Consider the following 6,134-nt stretch of genomic DNA (forward strand, 5'->3'; position numbering starts at 1 on the left):
GTTTTTTTTGTTTTTTTTTGTTTTGACTTTTTTTTATTAATTATTTTGCATTATGTGGCAGTTTCATAGGCTCTGGGAATCCCCCCACCCCTCCCCCTCCCCTCCCCCCTGGTGGATTCCTCCACCTTGGTGCAGTATTACAGTTCAAATTCAATCAAGATTCTTTCCTTACAAACATATACCAAACATAGAGTCCAGCTACTTATTGTCCAGATAGGTTGAACAGTTTCTTGAGGAGACCATTTCTGGTCCAAAGTTAGAGCTGGTAGAATATCATCCCAGTCAATTAAGAGTCCCAATATAACATTAACAGCAATTTGTAACATTATGGAATTGACATGGTTTTGCGTAACCAGTATGTTAAAAAAAAAAACAAAAAACAAGTTCTTAACCACAACCTATGATTAAAAATATGGAACGCTTCACGAATTTGCGTGTCATCCTTGCGCAGGGGCCATGCTAATCTTCTCTGTATCGTTCCAATTTTAGTATATGTGCTACCGAAGCGAGCACCAGACTTGGTTTTTCACTGGCTTTCAAACAAAAGCCGCTACTGCTTACTACATGGACTGCTCCGCTGGGGTCACTCACAATATGGCAAATGACTTCCCCCAGAAAGAGGAATCCTATAGAAGGGAGGCTAAGAGGACACTCGGGACAGAAGCCATAGGCTCTCATCACTTTCTAGCACACATGGCAGCCCATAACTTCTAAGATCTGCGATTGGTCACACAGACCAATCTTGGTACCACATGGAAGAGCACTGCCCATCAATGTAACTCCCAAGCAGCTGGCAGTACCACATAGAAGCTACCAGGCTGTTAACCCATTATTGTCCTCTATTGTACACTTGCTATAGAAATACACACATACTGCTTAATACTTCTAAAAACAAGGAAGACAGCATTGTGGTGCAGCTGGTTAGGCTGCCACTTGCAATGTTGGCATCCCATCTTGGAGCACCAGTTGAAGTGCTACACCTTGAATATAGCTAACTGCTAATGTGCTGGCAAAACAGCAAAAAAAAATGGTTTAAATACTAGAGTTACAGGCTCAGGCCTTCAGCCTGGCCCAGCCTGGGCCATTATAGCCATGTGAGGAGAGAACCACCGAGTGGAAGATTCATACTCTCACTCACTCTCCTGTATGTGCATCTCTTTCTCTCTCTCTCTCTCTCTCTCTCCCTCTTTATTTCTCTATCTCTCTCCCTCTCCTTTTCAGATAAATCTTTAAAGACAAAAAGAAAAACTGAGTCCTAAATATCAGAAAAACATTCTCAAAACCAAGGTGTTCATGCCTCCAAAATCTCCTAAGTCCAAAACTTATTACAAGTTGTAGAAGCCTTGTGGCTATTTTAAGAAAAAAAAAAGAGAGGTATTTAAAGAAAGCTGACTAACATAACACAATCTACTCCAGTACCTGCACGATCACAGCTTTAAAAACTCCACAGCCAGGCACACTGTGGGAACTTCATCCTTGGATAGGCAGAGTAGAAGACATCACAGTTTGCATGCCCAACACTGTCAACATTGGGTACCAAGGTTGTAGCTAGGATCTAGAACTGCAACTAGAATGATGCAGGGGCTGCTTTGGTTTGCCAGAATACATTCTGCATCAGTTTCTGATCCAGAGACTGGAGCAGAAACATTTGATTGGCAGAATTGTTTGATGAGTCACTTAGTGGTCTTCCAAGAAAAAAGTGTGCATGAAAGAAAGTAGGCCATGTCTCAATGCTTGGAAGATTCAGAAAGAAGGACTTTGCATGCTGAGTGTCCAAACAGAATGACAAGTGTCTGCTCCATCTGCAGAACTAGAAGCCATTCTATATCTGGAAAAGACCTTAGCCACAGAAAATCTAGGAAGTATTATGCATCCATTTTCACTTGTGGAGAAACTGAAGCCTGCCAAAATGAAAGGAATTGACAAATTTAATAAATACAAGTGGCAAGAAGTTGTCACTTCAAATCATTTCAATTTAATAAATATACGTGACAAGAAGTAACACTTCTGTTGGCTCTAGCATCCCCTTTACCAACTGGGTTCTTGTTAAATTTTTTTATTTCTTTCTTATTCTTTGTTTGAGAGAGAGTCCTCAACAGCCGAGGCTGAGCCAAGTGAAAGCGAAAAGCCAGGACCTTGGTCTAGTTATTAGATGGGTGGCAGGGACCCAAGCACTTCTGCTCCTTCACAAGGGGCGCATTAAATGGAGGCTGGATCAGAAGTGGAAGAACACACATTTTCTCCCCTTGTGTCCTTTGTTTATTGTTTCCTTTGCTGTGCAGAAGCTCCTTAGCTTGATGAAATCTCATGTTTGTGTTTTCACTTTTGTAGTTTGTAATTTTGGGGACCCACTTAACAAGTCTTCAGTTGAGATACCCATTCACTGACTGGGTAAAATAAATGTGGTAAAAAAACAAATGGTGGACTATTTCTCAGCCATAAAAACCAGCGAAACGGTGATGTTTACAACAAAACAGATGTAACCAGAAATCATGGTGCTAAGTGAAATAGGCTAGACCCAAAAAGACAGATATCACATTTGCTCTCCTCTGTGAAAGTTAAAACATACATAGAGTAAAAAAAATTTGTTCGGCTAGAATGTCATTTGATATAGAGTATTTACATGAGAATATAATCTCCATGTTATAATCATTGTCCTGCATCACTTATAGGATATGGATATCTGCTTTTAAGAAAAAGTAGTATATGTATATGTGTGTGCAGATAATGTTTATTTGTGAGGTAAATTTGGAAAATGATGAAGTGTTAAATTTTAAAGCTCAAAAATGAAAACATTTCTTTTAAAATAAGTGGAAAAAGTGGGACTCAAGCCATGCATTCTAATGTAGGAGGCAGAGTCCCTAAACAGCAATACAATTGCTATGCCAAATACCTGCACCTCCAAAGGGGTCCCTAACCCCTTTAGTGGCAGATTTAGCAACGACTCTGAGTTCTTCCTCAGTGTAATAACTTTCAGATGCATAAAATAGAACATACTAGATTACAAAGGAAATGAATCACATTGAAATGTAGTTACCAAAATATTAAAACAAACTTGTGATTCAGCAATATGTATGCAATACACAGTATTCCTTATTAGCCTGTAGAGAACAAATCTAGCAGTGGATCTTACAACTACTATAATTTCAAAGTGAGGACCATAAAGGATATCAGGGAATTCTTTATCAATTTGAATGAAATACGAGAAGAGTTATGCTTTCTCATGGTGATAATGTCACCAGGATTGCTAATTCCACTGGGTTTGTTGCCCACATTTATAACTGAGTAGATGCTAAAAATTAGAAGGCAATGAAAATCAATTTCTAGGCAAGATTGCTAATCCTTTACATTCTGTTCATAAACCTATAAGGACTGAGGCGATTGTCCCAGATGAGGAAATATATAATGGCTATTCAACCTCCTTAATGCTCTAGGATACCAAAGTCAACCAATAAGAGATTGACACTGACCATGAATGGGGAACTTGCAAACTACTTTACTTTTACAGGGGTTGTGGGATGAGGGTGAGGCCCACACACGCATACATGACAGCATGTCTTTCTATTATACATTAGTCTTATATATACAGCCATGAAAAACCAGCATGTCAAATTATTATTAAATGGAAAAAAGAGCAAGTAGCAGCAATAGCTAACATTTACTGAGCACTTATAAGATGTCTTGTACTTATAACATCTCACTGAACCTTTAGCTGACAGCTGAACGCTGCTGTTGTGATGATCTTGTCTTGTAGGAGAAGAGGAAACACAGAGAGGTAACGTGCTCTGGATTACAGTGCTGGCAGAGTAGGCTGGCTGGCTCCAGAACTTGGGATCATGTCTGCTCTGACGACTCGTTTGTCCTAATGCAGTGTTTAAAACTGTCCTTATGTATTTGTGCCTGACTGCTTATGCACAAAGAGGTAACTATAGAATTCTACGTGTCAAATGACTAACAGGCTTGACCTCGGATGAGAGTGAGTGGGGGAAAAGGGAGAGAGAACAGAACCTGTCTCCTTTCTGAAAACTCCAACGGAGTGCCATCACTTTAGAAAGGGTGAACGAGATGAATGAGTCTGGGTGAGTTCCACAAGACATGTTGAGCGAAAAGGAATAGCAGTGTATGATGTAGTATCAGAGGTGGGAAAACAAAATCATACAGTAGCTAAGTACACAGAAGACACAGTAAAAACACAACAGCATGAAGGATTGAGTAAATACCAGGAGTGGGAGAAGCAAGTGGGTCAGCACAAAGAAGGAAAAGGAGTGTGTGCAGCTGCGATCATGTTGGTGATGGGGTTTCTTCTGTGTGTGTGTGTGTGTGTGTGTATGTGTGTTGGGCAGGGGGAGCATTCTAGCTGCTCCGTGTACCTGACTATGTTGGAGCTGTTTTGTGATCATTTCGCACAGAGGGGCTAAGGGATGCCCACACAGGATCAGTGATTCACTTTCAGCTCTGACATTAGTTAAAGCTTTTACAAAGCTGGTTTCAAAATGGAGGAAAGTAATGTGTTACATAAGAGGACAGGGTGGTGGTTGCCCAGGGAAGGAGGAGTTGTTGGTAGAAGGGATGCGTGGCAGTGCCTGACAACCAGCTGAGCTCGTGTTCATTCTCGGTGACCTCAGTACATGAGGATATGTACCTGTTATGTGTTAAAATCTTACCTTGGAAGGGAAGGCGTGTGTTGGGCTTTGGACCCAGGGACTAAGAAGGCTGGATCCCACCCCAGAGCATGGAAACCGATGCCTACTAACTGGTCCTCACCCCAGCTTCCTGCTAATGCCAACCCTGTAAGGCAGCAGGGATGGCTCAAGTACTTGACTTTTTGCCCACCCCCCACATGGGAGACTGGGTTCATATTTTTAAAAATTTATTTATTTGTGAATTGGGTTTTTGATTTGTGTTTTCAGCCCAGTCCTAGCCGTTCCAAGGCACATAAGGAGTGGACCAGCAGAGAAAACTCTCCCTCTGTCTCTGTGTCTCCCTCTTAAGTAAAATATTTTAAAATAACTTGGAAATAAATGGACATCTAAGGCATGTAGAAAGAATTCCCATCTTGGTTTGCAGCTGCTACCAAGGCATTCCCAGAACCGAAAGACAGACATACAGTAAGCCGCACTGCTCTCCATGGGTGGCAGGCACCAAGTTCTCTAAGTCTGAGAACTTTTCAACCATATCTCAGAACACACTCCTGCCTCCAGCTTCCTCAGAGGGGTGACTTTTGTCAAATGGCTGTATCGCAGGAGCCCAGAAAAACACTGCCATATGGCAAGGCACTTAAGTGGGGGAGCATGGGGCACTGCGAAGGAAAAATTAGATTCCAAGTGTCACTTAGGATCATATTCATTTTTTAGAAGCTGCAGAAAGATTGCTTCCTGGTTCCTGAAGTGACATGTTCATCAGCGTCCCACTTAGGAATGGGGAGGACTTTGGAAGACCCTGTCCTTACAAGTAGACCAGAAAGAGCTGGTGGAATCTGGAGGGGATCTAGTGCATCAGCCAGCTAGTGCCATGTAACAAACCACTCCAAATTCAGTGGCTTAAAACCATAACTGTTTCTTACGCTTTGTATGTCAGCTGGGTGCATCTGCTAACCTGGCTGAGGTGGAGTAGACCTTGGCAGAGCTTGTCCATGGGGCTGTCATCACCTGGCAGATCAGCGGGGCTTTTGGCTCAGCTGTGTGAACTCACTCATGTGGTCTTCAGGTTGACTAGCTGTGATCCAGTGATGGGGGAATGACTGATGTATCTCTTATCACCTAGCAGGTTGGCCCAGCTTCCTCCTTAGAGTTCTTAGGCAAGGTTCCCAGAGAGAAAGGAGGCATGCAAGGTATCCTGGAGTCTTGACTTAGAACTTTCTCACAGCCACTTCAGCCAAACCCTTTTGGCCAAAATAAATCACAAGCAAGTCAAGATTCAAGGACTGGGAAAATACAGGTTTCTCTCTGTTGCTGAAAGCCACTACAAAGTCACATTGCAAGGTAACTGGATGCGGTGAGGGGAGATAGCAAATAGGAATGTTTTTGCCATTTCTCTACCATACCAAGGATACAATCTAGCCTTGCTGTTGCCCTGCCATATGATCCGGGGAAAGTCACTTCCTCTCTGGATCTGTCTTCATATCTGTAAAATGA

The 6,134-nt window shown here is 42.1% G+C and overlaps 1 non-coding gene across 1 annotated transcript; it reads right to left on the reverse strand.

Moving 5' to 3' along the window:
* Nucleotides 1-406: 406 nt before the first annotated feature.
* On the reverse strand, nucleotides 407-513 carry LOC131483313 (U6 spliceosomal RNA). Its single transcript, XR_009247617.1, has one exon. It is a non-coding gene; the product is annotated as a U6 spliceosomal RNA (small nuclear RNA).
* Nucleotides 514-6,134: the final 5,621 nt, after the last annotated feature.

The sequence above is a fragment of the Ochotona princeps genome, chromosome 24 (assembly GCF_030435755.1).
Source record: "Ochotona princeps isolate mOchPri1 chromosome 24, mOchPri1.hap1, whole genome shotgun sequence".
Taxonomy (NCBI): domain Eukaryota; kingdom Metazoa; phylum Chordata; class Mammalia; order Lagomorpha; family Ochotonidae; genus Ochotona; species Ochotona princeps.